This window comes from Varroa destructor, unplaced genomic scaffold (assembly GCF_002443255.2).
Source record: "Varroa destructor unplaced genomic scaffold, Vdes_3.0 BEIS01000003.1, whole genome shotgun sequence".
Lineage (NCBI taxonomy): Eukaryota > Metazoa > Arthropoda > Arachnida > Mesostigmata > Varroidae > Varroa > Varroa destructor.
The window spans coordinates 49,016,455-49,037,872 of NW_019211456.1; the positions used below are offsets into that span (position 1 = coordinate 49,016,455).

Consider the following 21,418-nt stretch of genomic DNA (forward strand, 5'->3'; position numbering starts at 1 on the left):
TCGTTATGTCCTCTATATAGGACCTATAGACGTGAAATACAAGCCAAATGATAGACGAAGCGAAGTCTATTGCCGGCGCGGCAAAAATCCGTTGAATGTTCTATCTGTGCCGAAAGAATACCGAGGAAAGAAAACGCGGAAACTCGTAAAACTCTTCGTTTGACGTCGCATTTACTAGATATGTGCCAACGGTGGGACAAACCCCGAGGGTGAGTTCATTGCATATGCTTTCGTATTCTTTATTCGCATCAATATTTCTATTTCAAATCTTTGCCTGACGCCGACCCCAGCTAAATCGTGGTACCTGTCAGCTGGAACGGTTGGTTTGGCAATAGTCTGGTAAGCAATCATGCAGAGTCCTCTTCGGGACTTTTTGGGATTGGCAAGGACGGCCAAATTTGTCGGCAATGGTGAGTGATGAAAGACTTTATATGCAATGCTGGAACAGGAAATTTTCATTGATTTGTATGTTCCTTTTGTCGGTTTTAATGCTAAATCTAGTGAGAAATGTGCATTTCTTGTTGTAAGGCGCCTGCTTTCAGGCTATGCGTAAACGATATACGATTGATCTCAGTAGTCGTCGCTAAATCTTTGCAGTTAGATAAAGTATGGTTAAATCAGATGAGCAGAAGGGCTCCTTTTTGAATATATGGCATCGTCTAAAGAAGTCGATATCTTGATGGTCAATGACGTATGCTGCGTCATACCTAGGCAGGGCTGATTCAACATAGTTTAATAAGCATGAAAGCCATGTATAAATTTCTATAAATTCAATATTACTACCCAGTTCAGTAGTTTAAAAGTATCGATATTCTGCATCAAGATTGTTTGAATGTGTCTCTTAGGAAATGGTGATCTGTTTAACGGCCTGCATAAATACATTGAAACCTACTGTAGGCTTACAAACATCCTAGTCCATGCTGTGCACATATGTTTCATAAAATGTTTATGAATCGGCACCTCTAAGCTTTTCTCGCATGACCTATTGTTTAGGTTAACCTGTGTAATATCACTTCGTTGTTTTACCGAGAAATTTACTAAAGAAGAAGAAAGAAACAAATTTACACTAAATTTACTGTACGACTCTCGGAAGACGCTACGATAACTAAATTGAATGATCAAAGCGTGCTTTAGTTAGATGAGGTATAGTGAGGAAGAAGACTAAACGCCATGTCCGTTATTCGCTGTATATAAAACAGTTGACAAGTTACCAAATATTATGTCTTCTACACGCTGAAAACTTAAAAAATTGATAGGTCGAAACGTTTCATGAGCTACAGTTTTTGCTGCAGAATTATCTGGAGACAAGGTACCCCCGGTGTATTTTGGCTAGATCTGCTCGAAAATCATACGGATCGCCGACTGCACAGTTTGTTCGTATGGCGAATTCACGTAAGGTGTTGATGATATCTCGATGAAAAGCAATCTTTCCGTAAGGAGGTACGTCATGAGCAGGGTGCCCATCAAGATCTCGGGCCAAGGGGCATCTGGTCGAATAAAATCAACAACTGCCCAGATGGCCAAATCGATTCAAAGAAGACAGGGAGCTCGTTTTGAGCCATTGAACGATCTTATCTCTAAACGCAAGACAAAAACGGCGCAGAGAGAAAAGATGCAAGGCCGCAGACAATTTCAGGCCGAGCCGAAAAGCTTTGCTAAACGCCGGTGCCGCAGCGCTGTAGAGAGAAGTGCAGTTATGCAAATTCAAGATCGTCGGGTCGGCCCGGCCCGGCCCGGGGCAGGCCGGCAGCTGAGTCGGAAATGAACCGTGAGATTAAACTCGAGAAAAATAAAAAGATGAAAGAGAGAGCGCCAGCGTGGGACCAAAACTTAGAATCACTAAGAGCAACGACGGTAGCATAAATACATACTAGCGTACATATATCACTTGCTTCAGGTACACTAGGCAGCATTGAACAAAAGAATTCTTTCACAAACAGTTCCCCACTATTCTCAATGACTTCGCGTCCTAAAAACAGGCAAACCGAGGAAGAGAGACGTCGCGTGTAGAGAAAGAAAGAGAGAAAGGTATGTGTATATATATGCTCCTAAAATGTATATATTCTTCAACAGTGACTGCGAACGTGCTGTAGTTCATTAGTAGTAGGTAATACCGTGTTTATATGCTACTGCCTGTATCCAGAAGTTTCGAAATCATTTAGCTCTGTATCGTGCATTATAAGTCCGCATCATTATAAGCTTAAGTACGACAACCGCCCAACAGATTCTTCTTTGGCTTATAGAAATCCAGCAGGTGCCTACCGTTCTGCCCCAATCAGACCGAGGCAAAATAGTTGTATCATCGTTTTGCTTCTGTTACCTGTAATGCCTGTCAGATGCTTAAGCTGTAACGTTGAAATAAATCTTAAATAAAGTAGAAGGACGAAAAAAGGAGCAAAAGGTAGCGTCATAGACACGAACCGCGCTAGCCTACAATAGGAAAATATATAGATTTTCAGTCAGTAAAAAGCTCGATTTGCCGTTAAATCAGGTGCTGGTAAAACGGCTAGGTAGTTTTGTCTGATCGGCCTTCAGCCTTACTTCCGGTATTTCCTTTTTTTTTCTTGTTAAATAAGCGTATCGTTAAGAAATTAAAAAAATCATCAAAGTTTTTTATCGGTACGAAGTCAAGTTTAGACGTGATGACACCGTTGCAAGTCAAATAATGATCGATAAACTATACCGTCGTCATGTCCGTCTGTGAAAACGTTCTGACGAGAAATTTACGAGAAGAAACCTGACGGGTTGATATTAGTGAATATAGTGATATTTAGTCTTATGCGATACCCAGTTACATTATTGCTCATATAGGCATGAAGATTTGAAATCATTCGTAGTCTTTGACCCGTTAGGTCATCTGTCAGTTGTCAGATCTTATTTTTACACTGCATACGTAACCAACATGTAACCGCGTACGAATAAGACGCCACTGTCATTTCGGAAATTGGTCTGATAAGGATGGAAAGATTTTCTAGCCTCGTACAAAGAAACTCAACTGATTGCTTTAACAATCTTTGACAACAATTGATCATGCCGATATCTGTACTCGATCCATAAAGGTTAGCTGATCTGAGCTCTACTGTCGGGTGTGCTCCTGTTATTTAAAAAATTGCTATAAACAATTAAAATGCACGAAGTAACCGAAACAGTCTCATGTTCCATAAAGAGATATGAAAAATTAGTTCTTTCTATTGAATCATTCATGCAAATTCGTATGACCGATGGGTTTCTCGCAATCCTGTATACATTCAATGGATTACACGACAATCGGACGAACGACGAAAATCGGGTTAAAATTGTGAACTGTTTTTTTTTTTTTTTTTTTCTTTGTTTGTACTTTTTTCATGGAACATTGTTAAAGCTCACATTTTTTTACCGTTATGAAAAATTGTTTGACCTTGAAAAAAATTATCAACGAGACAGTTATGATACTTTATTATACCATGTACTTAGGTGATACTGTAACTGGAGAGATTTGGATACGATTTATAATTACGTCAAATTATCTACTTATTAACATTTCTCCAATGTAGAGCAATTGTCATTTTTAAAAATAATATATTAGTTTTTTTTTTTTGTATATTTTTGTATTTTCGGTGTTCAGCACTTGTGCCAGCTTCAGGACTCAGTCGAGTGCAGAAAAAGGGCCAATTAGCGGAAACGCTTCGCAAATGTGAACATCCTATTCGCTCGTTCACACATCTGCGTCGTCCTTAGATCAAGATGGGCATATCATTACAATCGGCGTCTTGATAAATTAGTTGCCAGATAAACACCTTCAGTACGATGCGGAGTACCTAAATAATTAACGACAACAGGCTGAGAAGATGGACGTCCATCCCAACTCTCGTCGGCGTAGACCGTCGTCTAAATGGGTAATGCACATCTCTTCAAATACGTTGCTATGGTAGCTGCTATGGTAAATAAAGAGTATGATGCCACACGATGGTTCAGATCTTAGCGTTGTCGCAAGCTAGTAACAACAAGATGCCCAGATAAGCAGAACGATAAAGAATTAAAGAGAAATGACGTATCAAAGAAGAAAAGGTAATATTATTAAGGTTAATAGCGAAGTAAACCATTTTGTGGCATCTAGGAAAAGAGTATATGTGAACTAGAGTCCCTGTCTAAGCCTAAATTTACAATCCGTATGCCTCATTTATCCTGTATCATTGATGGATTACACGATCATGTGTCAGTAAATAAATTACGCGGTACTATTCATAGTAAAACTTAACAACACGTATTCTAATCAATTTGCAGAACAGAAATGCTGACACTCGAATTATATGTGTTGCTATTGATGTAGCTTAGACACCAAGTACAACTTCCAGGGTAAATAGTTTAAGTTGATTTTTATTTTTACATATTCTTTACTATTATCTTTCTGTTTTTCCCAAGCAGTATAATTAAGTCTACCCTATTGTTAGCTCATATCAATGTATAGTGCTTTTGGCGGGACGTCACGTCGAAGTTGACCTGTCTTATATTTTCGTACGAAAATAGTATATTTTCGCAAAAATTATAACCTTTAATTGACATTGAGTGTCAGATGATTACACTAAATTTAGCATAACAAACATAATTAGATGAAATTTTGCGATGTCACACAAAGGCAGCTTTCGTCTATTGTTTTTTTTTTTATTTACTGATGTATATACGTTATGATACGGTATTGTGTATACCGTTGGAAGGGTCTTTTTTGTTTTTGTCTCCAAATCCACTGCCATCAACCTCGAACGATAAGTATGTCAGGTGGCAAAGACCCCATTTCCAGCAGCTACTTTATTTCATATGTTATGTTTTTGTTTCAGTGCTGACCGTGTAACTCTGTATATTCATTCTATATACTATGAAAATTCTATAGCGGAGGTATATACGTACACCTAGCAATTGTCCTGCTTCAGAAACGGTTCTAGCCGGTCCTCGACGAAATCATAGTGATCTAGCGGAGTACATTGTTTAGAGAGAAAATAGCATTTTTAAACTTACCAAGCCATTATTGGGTATTACTCTCTGGGATGTGACAGCCATTAAGGATTGGTTCAGCATCCTAGGTGAAAGACAAATGATAAGTGTCGAAAATGCTGTTTCTTATCACTTGACATACCCAGCGCTAGAGCCTAAAGAAAAGGCAAACCTTTTGTGATTTTCTGGACAGAACAATGGTAAGAGGCTTGAAAATTAAGAAAAAAAAAGAAAAAAAAACTTCTCAATGGTGTCTTATATTAGATTATCAGAAAACGAAATACAAAGACGAGAAGCAGTAAAAAAACCATCATTACTTGTCCGAAAAAACCTAACGCATAACACATCTCAGTAATATCATACGTTCGTCAGTGTCGTTTACAACATAAATTGCATTTTGCAAAACGATCTATTATTAATCAATGAATCATGAGAAGCAAGAACATAGAATTGCACAGCGAAGCTCACTTCCAGGAGGCTTTTGTCACGCTTGTAATTACGTACGTAATATTTCTGGGTGAACAAAAGCAACAGCAAAAGCTACCATGGCGGATTGATTTGCTCCAGTTCCGTCTTCATCTAGCTTTTTTTTCCTGCTCCAACAACTGCTCCTCCGCCAGTAGGGCTGGACGCTATCTTAAGAAGTCCGAATGCATACAGATACATGTATACGTACACGGAGGAAAGTTTCAAACGTCATCCGCTCCTCTCTTCCAGCTTCAGGTTTGAAGCAACTTTCCGAAAGTCACAGTTACTCTCGACTGGTCGCTCAGTAAATGCTGACGGTCTGTTAACAGGCCAATGGCTACAACGAGCGAGTGCGATGTTCCTTTGTTCCCGATCTCGAATCGTTGCATTCTGATCGGGAACACACGCAAGGAAAACGGGAGAAGCACGTCAGGCAGGTAGAAAAAAAGAAAACGAGCGAGTTTGACAGTCGAAGCGTTTTTTCGTTCCTCGCGGCTGCCGAGATAAATAGCAGTAAGCTGGCTTGCTCGCAAAAGACCTATTGGCGGTCGGCTGACGCTCCAACCGTTTATATCCCCCTAACAGCAGTAGCTGCACCAGCACTCGCTGTTTCGTTTCCGCTAGAGCAGGCACGCTAATTATTATTATTTGCCTACTACTCGTCCTCGCACACCACGAGCGTTTTCTTGCCACCACCATCCGGCTCCGATCCGTCAGAGGGGTCTTGAAAATCTGGCCTTTTTCCATGGCTTTACGGACGTTCGGGCGACCAGCAGCCAACTATTGTATTGCCACTACCACCGCTGCAACGAACGCACGTAAAAGGCTGATAGAGGTCGACTGCTACTGGCCTAACCACGAGTCGATAGTCCTACGACTGCAGTACCTTCTTTACCGACATCACTGTCGGGACCGCGGTGTGGCGCTGCTGCGTTTCCACATGGTGGAGTGCTTCCACTGAAACATTTGATCACAGGAAAGGAGAAAAGCGGACACCCCTTTCTGATTGGCCAGTCGATGTGCCGCTACTGCGTGCGTTACAACAAAGTGTAAAACACTGCAAGTGCAATGCATTTGCGAGGAACTGGTTAGCAGTACTCCCAATTAGCGGTCGTAACTTGAGACACGATGAAGAAACAGGACGACGACTATGTGCGGCGAGAGGGCGAGAAGGGAGATGGAACAGGATAAATGTAGAGTGTGCGAAGATTAGAAACGGACTGTTGTGGATAAGGACAAAGTCGGACGGGGACGGACGCCGAATTGGGCGACCCTTCGAGGCTTTCGAAATCTTCGGTACGTCGCATGGGTAGTCGCGGTAAGGACGTGCTGGTATTGTCGGATTAGACCGGACCGGGTCATCGAATACTCATTGCCGTCGACGTCGTCGCCGCTGCCGCTATCGAGGCCGACAAGACTTCGAGTTTTTAATTAATTCGGGCGGGCGCTATTTTGGTAGAAAGGGACAGGACAAATAGCGGACCTGATGAAAGATTTACAGATTACGTTAGGGGCAAGGCGTATAAACGAGGCGTTATTGAATGATCGGTTATATACGGCTGCTAAAAATCTAACAAATATGTTCGAAACTAAGAAAAGGCTTAGAGTTTTTGGTTGTAACCACAGTTCGTTGTCATAGGTAACGCTTCAACTGACGATAGTCTTCTTCGCTAATCTACGTTACCCTTTTAACACGTTAAAGAGAAAAGAACGATTTTGGGGCGATATGAGGGAGCAATCGTTTTTTAGTTGTTTTTGCTAATTTCTTCTTGAGGTATTATATAATATGGTGCATACCTTTTTTGGGTAAATTAAAGACTTCGCAGCAGGTTCCTTATTTAGGCAATACCCCATTTAGGCACTTCCTGCAGTTCCTTCCGTATGAAATGCGAACAAAACACACCGTCCAAATTTCGATTGGTTTTGTTGACGATATGTATAACTAAAAAATAATACATGCTTATTCGGTATATACAATATAATTTTTACAATTGGTCAGTAGAAACATGCATTTTTTTATTTAATAAGAATGACGGGCCACAAGTAACAACGCTTAACTTTGTAGTGGTATCCCTTAGTTTTGCAGCAGTGTATTGACGTACTCTCTGCCCTCAGAATCGATGTCTTCTTTGTTACTTCGACTGCTGATCCTTTCCCCGTGGTAGAATTTTGCTACCGGGTAAGTTCATTAAGCGCATTCCCATGAATCCGGTTCTCTTTTTAAGCCTCTGTCCCCATTCAGGCAATGCTATGCCCCCTTGACTCTGTCCTCCTGTTAGCTGGTTCTCTCTATCACTTCTGCTTAGAGAGGCAAAGTGAGAGGGTTTGACGCTTAATGATGCAACTCAATATTGAGGCAATTGTATCGAGGCCACCAACAAAGGTCCTAGACTTCTCTCGAGTTTCTGTATCGCTCTTTACTTTCATAGCAGCACGTCTAGTTGGCCCAATTTGCTCTTGTGTTTGTCGTGCTGCCCAGTAGAGTGCTGTTCGGATAGACTCTAAAGATTGTACAAGAGAAGGTGGCACTGGGCAGAAACGGAGCAGAAAACTTGTCGGTGAGGGTGGTTTGCTGACAATTCCAAGTGCCTACCTCTCAAAAGTTCTCTTCCTGAAATAGTTAATGAATCCCCTTTTCGGCTGAGTGCTATGACGTTGCTTCAGCTTCAACGTGTCCTTCTCCTTCGCACACTCAGCCCCTTGCCCCGCACTCGTAATTCAGTATTTTTTGCTCTCGGCTCTCACACCCGTTTGATTCTTAGTTGTATTGGTGGTAGATGAAATTAAATCTCATAAATAAGATAAATATTGAGCTGTTTTTTTTTTTCGGATAATCAAATTAAATATTATAATTGCATACATCAAAATAACCATTGCAACATCCAAAGTGCTTATTGAAAGGGTATAATCGTAAGAATATGTTGCATCGCTGTAAGCGATATTCATGAAAGGATCGGGGCGATAGTAAATTCCGACAAATGTTTTCCCTAATTTAAAAAAAACCATGTAGGCGAACTATAATTCATTTTGCGTCTCGACTAGCGGCTGAGCGGCTTGTGTACTACTACTGTAAACGCAGTTCGAGATTTTCCTCGAGGGAAAACGTAAACGGCGACGACTTAGATTCTAATACGTTCCGCGCGCTTTTATTTTCTGTTGGCTGTTATTATTTCCCACCAACTCCTTACTCCTATTCTTCCTCTATTACGAGTTCCGTTCTCGTTTTCGGCTCTACTTGCCTGCATATACATGTTGTCTAATACATGTAGTGAGTTCACTACACTCCAGCAGTGCTCCTTTCGGATCTCACAGCCCTGAACTAAGAGGTACAGAGGCGTTGTACGGCGCCAGTGAATCCGCATACGCAAACAGTAGACAGACACAATAGTACTCGCCAGCTCGTGGCTTATCGTTGTAGGATTGCTTGCGTTCGATGCTGTTTGTACGAGACGGAAAAACGCACTCAAACTCCCCGGGGCGTCGTTGTCCTTGGCGGCCTCTCTTTAATCCCTTTCAGTTGGACCCGGACCACCCGGTCGCTCCCTTCTAGGTCAGGCCCGCCCCTTGTGTTCCCTCCTCCCGCAAAAAAGGGTTCTACAGGGTTTCGCGATGCTCTCACACTGCTGTTATTACTGTCATGGCAATGCCCTTGGTGCTTTTCGTCAGGCTGGTGAACAGCGAGTGCAAGCACAAACTGGCTGCTCTGGTTTCTCCGCTTCCCTCGCGCTTTTTTCCTTTGGCAGCAGTACTACATACATACGCACGTATCGAACTGTGCCTCTACTACCGGTCTCTTGGCTTAGTTCACAGGACGGCCACTGCTGCATTCAACCTCGTGTGTCTATCTGTCCGTTTTGTTTGTCTCTCTCTCTCCTTGGTTTTCTTCCTGCCCCTTCCTACTCTTCTTGGGCTTTTCTCCTTTCTGCTCTAGTTCTTCTCGTTCATTCATTCGTTCGTTGAATTCCTCGAAGGTAATGTGGTGTTTGCATACGGCCCCCAGAGGACTCGGTGGAAACGAAGACGCAGCCAGTCGGTAGCAACAGCAGAAGCGGCACCAGCTAAATGCTGCTAGTGCTACTAGCAGAAGCAGAAGCGGTCGTGCACCGGCAAGAGTGACTGCTATTGATGCTGCGGCCGTTACTGCCGTCGCCGTGGTACCAGCTGCTGAGAGCATCCTCCCTGGGGGATAGTTTAAGAGATGTGTGAGCTTGAGGATAAGTTCAGGCCACTAGGCCACTCGTCCATGTTCACCAGCGCCGGCAACCGGCAGTCGCCAGCAGCGGTCGTTGTGATGAACCTGTAAGGCCGAAGGCGATTTGTGCGTGCACCTTGTTAGTTGCAACATAAGCGCAAATATACAAACAACTAAGGCAGAAGTAACAACAACAACATTGACGACGATAACTATTGCCACTCCGCTACAGGCTAATCGAGTTCATCTAAAGCGACCTTCTGCTGCAGGTATTTGTAGTGCGAGAAGTCAGTTTCTTGCAATAGAAAGCCTTCGCTAGCTCATGCGGTCAAAAGTGCATAATCGTCTATGAAAACAGAGGAAAAGAGATCTGATCATTGTAAACACAAGCAAATGAAGTATATGTGCATTTAGTTTTTTTCGAGACTAGAATGTAGTATTATATAATAAGCCTTTTTAAGGAAACACCAAGCTGCTTACTAAAACCACAATTCATTCACAGCAAATGTACCAACCTTGAACATACCGCACAAGTAACGCAGTTATCTCTCCACTTCGATAGCAGATATCAAAGTCATATCAAACGGAACAAAACATAGAGAACTAAGTTCCGTCTGTGTTAAATATAATAGCAAAGCACATTATATTCTATAAAAATCATCATTATTATTCTCTGTGTATTTTTAAAATTTCTGAATTCGAAATTGGAGATATGCATGCTATCCTTACGGTGGGATGAATTTCTCCATTGAGTCGTTCCTTCCAAACCGTTCCCTTTCCTCTTAGCTCCATATCACTGAGGCGCTGCGTAACTGCTGCTGCTGTGAGCTAGCGGAGAGGCCATCGACCACCTGACTGACCCTCATCGTCGCCGCCGTCTTCGGCTCTCCGTCTGCTGCTTTATGAAGGAATCCTTCCTTATCGAGCTTCGACGTCCCCTGCCTACGCCATACGTCTCGTGCAGCGCAGGCGGAATTCCGTTCATTCCACCGCTAAAGCTACCACAAGGACCAAGTTCTTTGTCGCTCTATGCCCCCCGCTGCCACCATCTTTTTCTCACAGAGGACCGTCTGCTGCCCACGCAAGCTGTTTCTTCCTCCTCTTTTCGATCTCATCATTTTTGCGGGAACTCTGTGAATCTGGAGAGGGCTCCACAAGACGGACCCAAGTACCAAAATCGGCGACCAACTACAAAAGGTGGCGGGAGGTCTTTGCCGCGGTCCACCGAGCTGTTCTCACAATGGTCGGTAGCTGCACTATAGTAGCAGAAGTCATTACCTAGTAGCTGCAGTAGTAGTAGTAGTAGTATAGTAGTAGTAGTAGTAGTAGTAGTAGTAGTAGTAGTAGTAGTAGTAGTAATAGTAGTAGTAGTAGTAGTAGTAGTAATAGAAGTAGTAGTAGTAGTAGGAGTGGAAGTGTGTAGGAAAAGCACTACAGCAGTGGCATAGAGCAAGAGGGAGCGTTCATTGCCGGCAATCCGTGCAGAGCAGCAGCAATATTGTCTTTTGAAAAAACGAAAGTTGGCGGTCGCTAGCGGTCCCCCGCCTCCCGTCGACAGATAGACCACTACCCGTCCTGCCGCAACCCAGCCTCGAATGGGCTCTGTAGACTCTCGAATCCCCGCCACTATCCCCTGCCGACGATTGACGCCGCGAGCCCTGTAAAAGTCAGCCGGTCCATTGTGGTCGTTCACGTCGGTCGTCCTGAACCACTTCGACGTTCGAAGAAAAGGCGACGACGACGACGTTGACGGAAGATTTTCGTTATTGAATTTCTTTGCCTCGTTTCGCTGCCAGTGGGCGCTTTTTTTTTTCGATCTCGCTTTGCTCGACGTCTCAAGAAAATACTGGATGTTTGTACAAACAGATCGAAAATAGTGACCGCGTCGTTCCTGGATTATAACCAGGCGATTAACGAGAGTGTTAGCAATCTGTAATACGCGGTTATTGCCTGCTGCTTGATGATATTAATGATGATTCTGTTCTTAGTTTTGTATGGTTTCTTAATTGCCAATTGGTAGGGTTTCGACTTTGCCACAAGAGGAAGTTGATATTCTTATTATGTTGGAAGTGTAGCATTTTTCGGATCCGAGTGTTTTGATACAGGCCGAATGTACACGGCATACAAAACACAATTGATAAGCTTTTAAGTTAAAGTGTACGACTTTACCACAGAAGAGTAACATTTTCAGTATGAACAAACATGAAAGGGTAACCAGAATTCACCCATGAACACGATACAAATCACCGTGTATCATGTTTTTAATTAAATTCAGCTCATAGACAAATTCTATCTAAAAGCTTATCGAAAACATTACAGCTTATTACGTTCTTTAAGTGTCAGCCAATTATACTACATTTAAAATATAAATTATATGAAATTAGTTTAGTAGGCAAAAAAAAATGACACAACATAGACAATATTTACTTTAATAAATAGAAACCTGTCACCAGCCTGGTACTCTGGCCTATTACTGAATCATTATATGGCACCTTGCCAGCAAGTCCTTTGGCAGGAATCTCTAGGGCGGCTCTATACCCCACATGCCCTAACTACAGTCGCACTTTGTTCGGCGTGATGAAGGGCCTTTTCCCCTCCTACCATTGATACCGTCAGCGACGTCAGGGTAGGACGGCGTTCAGCCCAGATACGGCGCCGCTCAGTAAAGCCATAGCCAACTTTGATAAAGTAAAACCTACATCAAGTGCCTGCACGTGTGCTGTGGTCTTTTTATACCTCCATAGACGAAAGTACTAACCCTAGAGTATCTCATGTACAGTACGTTATAAGATTCTTTACAAGCGATAATGCGGTTAATGGTTATAAGAAGCTGATTTCTATGCATCTTGTTTTCCCCCTAAGAAAATCAGATTTTTTTTCTATAACAGTAATTTGCTGGCAGAAATATAATAACAATCATAATTATATTTGAGATATTTATTTAGTGCCAAAGTAACGAACGAGGTAGCATTTTTAGGCACATGTTCAAGTTAAGCCCGCATTGGGTCATGAGTTGCCTTGCTTATTTATTCCATTACTAAAAAAAGCTTACTTAATCTTATCGGATACAAAGGGGTACACTTTACAATACAGAATTTTTAAAAATAAATTAATTTTACTCAGTTGAACACAAATAGCCATTTCGCTACCCTTTAAGATTAAATTAGACAAGCTATTTGTATGTGTCTTCTTGTTTAATCTGAAATGTGCTACCATTTTAGCCAGGCAGTAGATTTGAACACTTTTGTTCAAATCCCATACGCACACAGTAAGCAGCGTTGCTAGAGCAGCCATAGAGCCGTGGTTCTGTAAGCATATTTCGTTTATATCAATTCACGGTATAATGCATATGCTACGACAAATACAAATAATAAACTAGTTCGGGATAGTTAGTTCATTTGTCTGACCGTTTGTTATTCTGCACCCTGCCTCTATGTGAAACGTATTATTTTATTACATTGATCTCTATAGTGAGTAAGTGGTTCACCCCTGTGCCGCTGTCGTTCGCCAGTCAGCTCATTCTCATAGCCCGAGGCAGGCGTTGCGCCCCACCCATCATATCATATCATCAAAAATAGCGTAGCTGCTCCTATAAATGCCTTGTAATGCCGTGTGTCGTCGTCCACTTCTTTTCCTTTTTGCTTTAGCAAGAGAAAAGAAATTGAGGTGTGCCTAGTGTCGTTCGGTTGCAGATCGTTTACGTGAATCATACTGTGGGGGTGAAGTAAAACAGCAAAGAAGATAAGAGGAGAGAGAAACCCCCCTTTGTTCGCAGGCCCTGGGAAGGGAATGGAGCAATACGAGAAACTAGCGAAGAAGACTGTTTTACCGGATAAATAATATGGAACGACCCGTTTAAGGCCTGAAGAGCCTACACGGACATTGGTATACCCGGTCACACAGAGTGGCACATAGAGCACGGGAGAGGAAGACCTTAATATTGGGCGGATAGAGGGGAGGCGTTATCTTATCTTAGGAACACGATGCGGTCCCAGACACATCCGGTTCGGGAAAAAGGGCAAGCGGAGGAGGAAAAAGCCGAGCGATTCGAATTACATTTGTTACGTTCCTCAGCGATGTAGCACTGTCGTAACATCAGAAACAAACTCCGCAACAGCCACGCATTGCTTCATGCCGCTGTCGGTCGGAGAGTGGGCAAACAGGCCAAGAGGCGTCCGCCCAAGAGAGAAAACGAAATTGCCCATGATTTGTTGATCCCGTGTTGGTACTGTGCTCCGACGGTAGTGAAACGTCCCTTTGTGATTATAGGGAGCGCAGCTCTCGTGGGTCAGTACCAACTAACGGTTCTCTTATCTACCTAATCGCAATTTAGGGAAGGCTGTAATGATTAGCGATGATATGTTATATTGATTCACACGTATATGTCTCTGCAATTCAGAAATAATTAGGTATAAAATTTTGTTTATTACATGATAATTCACCTACTATTTAAGCGGCACATGCATTGTAATCGATCACCAGAGAAAGCCCCAAAATTGCTTTCTGATGGGAGAATATTAGTTAAACAACGGTCGGGACAAACGGCCTTTGCATTGCTACTCAATTTTCTGGTAGAGGCACAGAGAATTTTTAATACTTACTAAAATTACACAAAGCTTTATAATTTACATTTTTTTTTTAACTGAAGCTAAAAGTAGACAAATTATTTTGCTACATACAGCCCTAACACTATGAAGGAGTGTAAGAGACTAGCTGTCAGCTACTAAAGGTGCATGACTTTACACGATATGGGTGTCGTCGTATCAATTTAAATATTAGAGCCTACTGAAATTGCGCATACTTGCCCTAATCCAATTGTGCCGTAGTTGACGTGTATAATATAACAGACCGATCTCTACGTAAAGAATAAATAGATCTTTACATAGTGATCCTTTACAGCGACAGAAGTGCGGTAATCTCTGTGTTTCAATAATTTATTGTAAATGGGTGTGCGAAATTTTAAGCGGATCACACATAAACACCTTTGCTACTGTCAAACGTTTGTGTTTTAGATCAGTTGATTCTGTATATTTATTTATTTCTATAATTACTTATTTACAGTATCCTGTCTTGTTTTTTTAGTTTTTAGGAGCGTTCGACCTCATTTTAAAAATGTATATTCGCGCTCCAAGGATGATTTAAGATTAGTAGCGAAACAAAACGATGTTATCATAGTGTCTGAATAATTTGAGACTGGGGAGGTAGGTCTTCTTTGTTCCGCATTCTGTTTTTCTCCATCGGATATATATATATATATATATATATATATATACACACATACAACACCGACTAGCGCTACGAACGTCTCTGCAATCGTCGAACGTTGAGCTAAGATTGGAGGGATCCTCGTTCAAGCGGCTCCTTATGCAACACGAGTGATATTTGGCACATCTGGCTAGTTTGAATGATTTGCGATTCAAGTACTAGTCTTTTCGTACGTTGCAGAGAGTCGTTGTGGGATGGTAGCATTACCGCAATAGACACGATGGGTTTGCTGTGTACGAAAAATTTCATAATGAATATTTTCTAATTATATTGGTAGCGACAAATAGTTGGTGACGCTGCATAAGCTGCACAACTTTGACCGCGTAATTTTATCTATATGTGCATAGCGGCTGATTAAGCATGAGGTACTATTTATTTTATAATCCGTCTTCCCCCCTTGTGACTCCTACATTACTGGTGTTTTGCTTACAAATTTTACAAGTTGGTGGCCATTATAAATATACAAGTACAAGTACTTACTTACTTACTTATGTCCTATCTGTAGTTCCTTACTGCAGACAGTCTAATGTAGAGTTTTGAGCTTCGTCGTTACTCCTAGCCTATTCTTTTTCGTCAAGTTAGGTTCATATTTACTGCCTTTTAGTTGTTTATATAAATATTATACTATCTGTGTTAATTATTCACTACTATTTTTTGACATTATTTTTTGTATTATCACAGACATTCTTTTTGAGAGCAACAATAAAGCCACTGAATCAATACATTGTCAATGTTATATGTAGTGTTTTGCGTTTCATGCATATGTACCTGCAGACATATACAGCCGGTAACAGTAACATCATACATGCAATGCTCAGGGTATCTTGATTACGGTCTATCTGTTACTTAACAATACTGCTTGCGTCATTCACAGCATTCTCGAAAGCGTGCCAGGTCAAGCGAAACTTGCCGGTTATCATCCTCTAAGAGATTTTATCAACTGCAGAAAAGTAGAAATATTTAAAGGAAACTTAAAGAAAAAGTAGAAGCATTTACTTGCATTGAAATACCTACTCTATCTCTGAAAAATATAATTGGCCTTTAAGCGACCGCAATTCATTCCCAGCCTCTCCAAACAAACTTTACTTCTTATTTGTTCAATGTTGATAAAGTTTATTGAAAAAATTGAAAACAATTGTTGCCTGATTTGAAAATAAAAAAACACACTTTTTATTCCGTGTACGTAACCATTATGGGGGAGGTTTTAAATTTTTGTACTAGAACCATAACTATATTCATCTCTGTTAATAAAAGCATGATTTTATTATATGAGCATCTAAATGCAAAACTTGGAACTTCAAAATTTGAAGTTCCAAAGGCCTAAAGTGGAAACCATAGAATTTCAAATTATCAGATCCTTTAGACCAGTGTGCCCAATCAGAGAGACCACCCGCTCTGGCTACTGCGGCGCATAGCAACGCATGGTACTCGGGGCATGTCGCACGGCATTTTCGATAAATATACGTAGGATCAGCCAATTGAACACTTACAGTCGCACAACAGATGCGACGAAGCAAACGTATTGCCAAACGCGTAACTATTTTTTCAAGGATTCATTCTGTCCGCCCAGGATCCCCTTGTCATGGAAGTCTTAAAAAGTAAATCGTCCTACTAATAGCACCAGTGAATTTCAAATGGGTAACAGTGACGGGAAATTTGAATCTGCATCCCAGACCTTTACAAATACCGGTATGTTACCTACAAGATATGCGTATCTGCTCAACGATAAACAATGCAGCCTTCATAGCACGATCCAAAAAAGAGCAACCTTGATTCGGCCATGTTTTTTTGTTGCATTGGCAAGAGGTGTTCCCAGATAACTTGGATTCCATGAGATGCAAGAGGGCTAGCGTCGTTTATAAAAAGAGTTTTAAGGGTATTCGTATTTCCTAATTCACAACCATCGCTCGCTCCACCCATCATGTGCTTGGCGAAAACCCGGTTGTTCGAGACTAAGTCTGCTTTCAGGTGTTCGAAGCCGCTCACGTATTTCGACATCGCCCTACCTATATGTATGTCCGTACCAGCAAGACGGCCCCAACAATGGACCTTCATGAACTTGATTTACTGCAGGCTGATCGAGCCTAGTTTTCTCTACATGTGTCGTCAGCTTTGCGAGAGCTGGCTAAAAGTGAAATTGGTTTTTACCAAAGTGGCGAAGTTATCAGCATAAGAAAGTTACGTAACTCGCCGGATCTTTAACATAAAACGGAATATCCGTTCATTCAGCAGAAGCGAAAACAGGAGTGGATCCAATCTCTCAGCCCGTGCTACGTCAGTTAATTGGACGAACAGTTCCGCGTGGACGGCTCCATCGTCACTGCTCACCAAGGTTTTTATAGTACTGCTAATGATTCGAATATTCTGTGGAACTCAGCACTTTGTAGATTTTCCAGAATCTTGTCTCTGCGAGTTATCTGACAAGTAAATTAAAAAAATTCACGAACAGCAAATAGCGCCTACTTTTGCCCGCGAGAGTCACGAGGTATCGTCTGAAGCGGCATGTCATGTGCCATGAAAGTCGATCATCCTGCCTAAAATGCATGTTGTTCAACCTGGAGGTAGGAGCAAGCCTCTAGGAGCCTCGTAAGTCGACCTGCAATGAGACGAGCCAGAAGCTAGCAGCAGCAGCAGCAGCAATGATCTTTGATGAAGATGGGTCGTGCAGACTATGTTTTCCCTTCGGTGCGACGCTCAGTAGAGCGCCATTCCACTTTATTAGTCAAAGCAAGCATTTGTCTTCTCTGGTAAGGGAACGCGTAAGGCACACTTTTGAAATGCTTATTGCAGATCAGATCCAGTCTAGCAGCCTTATTTGGCTGAAGTTGCTGCAGATACCGCAATCCCTCCTGTACGAGATCTCCATAGGCTTGTCCATGCATCCCGGCTAGACAGCATGAATTTTGGGTAAGACCATCCACCCTTATGGCATATGACAAATCGCTCCAAAAGGTCTGGCGTAGACAAAAACAGGCATTGTTCGCTCTTTGTAAATTTCTTCACTGGGTTGCCGACATTTCGTGTAATTCCCAGAGACAAGATTTTAGAGAAGCGTAGTAGTATGCGGATTTCCACAAGGCATTTTGTTTTGATCCGAATCATCAGCGATCCTACACGAAACCACCGAATTCCGTTTTTAGCGCCTCTAGCAATATAGACATTTATTTACTCGCTGCACTGATGTGCGCAGACCCTACTTGTGTATCATACGTATGGCATACCATGGGCGTTGCCGGCGCGGTTGCGGATCAAGTTCACACTTCGCTCAGGGTCTCAACATAGTCGATGTCTGGGCCTTGAGGTCCTAGCTCTCAATTTAGGGCCGAGCTTTTGGATTCTTAGACGGTCAAATCTTTGTTCTTTGCAAAGTTATTCCCTGCTTACGAAGAAAACCGATTGCAACTGGGCCATGCTATATTAGGACGCTTTCTTTGCCAGCTGAGCGATTTTCCATTGCTCCGACGTTCCCAGCTACGACCCCTGGTCTGAAATTGACTTTAAGACCGACTGCAACTTCTGCTTGCACATGGGTGGTCGCAATAAGCCTTTGCCGAGCCTGCATATCTGTCAGTGCTTGGGTGAGAAAAGCTTTTAAATTCTGAAGTGCCGGAGGTAGATACCACGCTCTTCTCTCCACAGCATTTGTAGGAATTGTGCTGCTTATTGCGGCAACCTTGATGTTGAGAAGGGGGTTGACGACGATCAGACGGGGTCTTTACAAAGCCTCCACGAGTGTATCGAGGCTCGTAGACCTGGCACAGTCGAGCATTAGGCACACGATTGTCTTCGAATTCCTTCAGCGATAAAGCTGTCTGTTTGTCGTTTGCAACTTTCCTGATCTTCAAGAATGCATCATCTTGAGCAGCTTAGTCGAAACACCACCGTTATCTGCCGTTAGGCAGCTGAAAAGGGGGGCACGGACGGAACATGGTGTTCAGAGTGGGGTCTGATCGTCTCCAATTGGACTTCAGCCACCTAGACATAGAAACCCTAATTGAACTCATTCATGGTATTCATGGTCATCAATCTCTAGGACCACCATCACTGGGCGCGGTGTGTGACCGGTACGTTTCTCAACCTTCTTGACTGAGCTGTTTATGTCTATTTTATGAACGGAAATGGGAGCCTCTCTGGAAGGGAGTTGCTCCTAACGGTTCGATCACTTTGTCGTCAATGGCCAGCGTCAACCTGCTTGGGAGATGTGTGTTTTCACCAGTTTGAAGGTTCATTGTCACTTCGGTTCCATCGGCGCCCCATGCTATTATTATTAATGGTGCTCCCTATAATCCGTTAAAATGTTATATAAAACGCATAGGTTTGGTTCATTCGATAATTTTGTGACCCGTTTTCGCAATACAAATGTTTACGCCGGTTTGTGTCACTAGAATGGTCACCTCGCAGCATTACACGTACACGCATGAAATAAATCTATTGAAGAAATGTCGGTCGAGCTTCCTCGGAGTCCCTGAATAGTAACTCCCGTATAAGGATTTTTCATTTTCGATCATTTGCACGGAACAGCTCGTCCGCCGAAGAGATGAGCGAGCATGTTATTAACGCTCCGTTTCCAATAATAGATTACTTAACACGACCGCAGTTTCTACACAGCATGAACTATACTTACCGCATCTGCAAATTTTACGTGATCGTTTCTTTCATCTAGAATTTACAATCTGCAGTTATAACGGGATACATCACGTTAGAGGTATATGCGAGATTGTGCCTTTACAACTCGGAAGTTCATTTGTTGGGCTCTAGGCAGAGCTAACTGAAACACATATTAGGACCAATTACGCCATTCTAGAAAATCTTTCGAACTATTTTGCCGACTTAATTCAGATGCTTCCTAGAATCGCACCTACTGGCATTGACTACACGAATCTGATAGGAATATTCGATAATTAAGGATTGGATAAGGCAAGCTGCTGGAGCTGCATCAAAAACAGTAGCACAGAATTTAGCTTGTTGAGTTGCCCATTACGCGTCGAGGCGAGCTTTTCTTGAAGGGCCAAGAGAGGCCTTCCTTTCGTTTTTCGCTACTGACGAGCTCAGTTATTTCAACAGCTCTGGGGGAGAGTCAAGACCTCTGACCTCCTTCCGGTACGTCAAGCAGGGGGACAAAGGCACTATAAAGGGGTTCGTTTCTTCGCTGCCTTCCTCGAATACTAAGATCCTGAATCTAGCTTTCCATTTCCAGTCGGAATTGAATGGATTCGCATCTCAAACAAAGGCGAAACGCTGCATACCGATAAGAAATAATAGACCTGTTTGATGGTGTCTTTTATGAGACCAGCTTTCGAAAGAAGGAGGCGAAGTAAAGAACAGCGAGGCGCGACGAAGTCCAACGTTGGCACGAACTCTAACTCACGGACTCGACCAGCTAGGGCGAGCACTTTTGAATGATAATGGCCCAGTGGACTTGCTGGACGTCCGCTGGGCCGAACATCCATGCACTGTCAACCCTTCCATGGCTAGTGACTGTGAACAAAGACTGGCGTCAATGAAAAGGCCGCACGCTCCACTTAGAGATTCATTACACTGTAATTAGTGTTGGTCCTCGGACCCAAGGTCCTATTTAGGACCCTTGGCCTCTCGCACAGCGATAGGCTTCTGTTCTAGACAATGAACGCTAAAACAATGGATCCTCCAAGCCTTACTAAAAAAAACTTCAAACAACTACTACGCTTCCCATCATAGGAAAATTCTGGGTTCTGCTCTCTGCCGTCATCGGTGTCCCCAATCCCATCCGCCCCCTCTTGCGCTCCCTGCGCCCCGTCCGATCAACTACACGCCTAAGCAGCTGCTTCTTTCGAAACATTACGGTTGCTTTCCCGTTTACAACAAGGTCATGATGGAGAAATCAATGGTTCGACGGCTGTGCAGCGAGCTTTTTTCAATGATTGAAGAATCACCACCTCAAGTCAGTCACTAACAAAGTAGGTGCGACCCTAGTGCACTGCAAGTATATCAGAGGAATGGACGTGTATATAGGTTCACGGTTCGCAAATGATTTCCCGATACGGATAAACTCTGTAATGTAGCCGCTCACAAAAAATGAAACGCCCAAGCAAAGCAATTAGTACGGTTGAGTTTAACGAATCTTCTGAAAGGGCAAATATCGCGATCTGGAGGGCAATTTTTAGTTTAGTAAAAGTCTATCCTGCCCTTGGAGAAATGAGGAGACTTCGGCGATTTCCCTGAAGGATATTAGTGAATCAAGCTGAGGACAAATAAGGCGGATAGTTATTTTCTAAAAACTTTCAATAAAAGTGCAAAAGGATAATACAACCAAGCCATTGTTTATATATATAGAAGGTGCTTTAAGATGCATATATATATATATATATATATATAATACAAACCTTGAGTATAGGCTAACGTTAACTGTGCAGGTGTACTCAGGTACAGCAAAATACATGCCAGTTTTAAAAGCGAAATATAATCCACTGCCGTATCCAATTGCATTTTTTTTTGGGGTGGTAATAACGTTTTTAACGATAGCTCGACTATTGTTTCTTCTACATA

The 21,418-nt window shown here is 42.4% G+C and overlaps 1 long non-coding RNA gene across 2 annotated transcripts in view; it reads left to right on the forward strand.

The window, feature by feature from the left end:
- LOC147757078 (uncharacterized) overlaps nucleotides 1–21,418 on the forward strand; it is a 50,128-nt gene that overhangs the window by 23,509 nt on the left and 5,201 nt on the right. Inside the window, exon 3 of one of the 2 annotated variants that reach the window (XR_015324057.1) lies at nucleotides 3,605–4,575. This is a non-coding gene — a long non-coding RNA (uncharacterized LOC147757078). Of the gene's footprint in view, nucleotides 1–3,604; nucleotides 4,576–21,418 lie in introns of those variants that run through there. The other variant, XR_015324058.1, reaches the window with a different exon arrangement.